Below are 458 nucleotides of genomic sequence, written 5' to 3'. Positions count from 1 at the left end.
CGGTGACCGTCCCTGAGCAGCGCCGGAGCCGGAACCGGTTCCTGGGTCCTGCAGCTGAGGAGCCCGCCTTGCGTTGTCCACGGCCCCTACTTGGGCGGGGAGGCCGGGTCTTGCGACGGAGCCCGGGGGATGTGACTGCCTGGCAGCGGCGGCCGTAGCCACGCTCGGGCCCGGGGGAGGCGGGTGTCTCGGACAGAGACCCCCCCCCAGGCTCGGGGCAGCTGAGGCGGCCGGGCCTCCTCCCCGTTCTGTCCTCTACCCGCCTTCGGGGCCGCGAGAGCCCGTCGTCCCTTATCAGCTCCATCCCGGCTCTGGGACCCTGGGGTTGTGGTCTCTTTCCCCAGACCTGGGGACACCCCGTTTCCTGAGGCTTGGAGGAGCGTCGCCCCCCGGAGTAAGCCGCCCATGCCCCCCCGCCCCGGCAGCCTCCCTCTTTACCCCCGAGCCGCCCCTTAACT

The sequence above is a fragment of the Bison bison genome, unplaced genomic scaffold (assembly GCF_000754665.1).
Source record: "Bison bison bison isolate TAMUID 2011002044 unplaced genomic scaffold, Bison_UMD1.0 scf7180017864375, whole genome shotgun sequence".
Taxonomy (NCBI): Eukaryota; Metazoa; Chordata; class Mammalia; order Artiodactyla; family Bovidae; genus Bison; species Bison bison.
The sequence above is the reverse complement of the archived record's forward strand: the minus strand, read 5'-3'. Positions refer to the sequence as shown.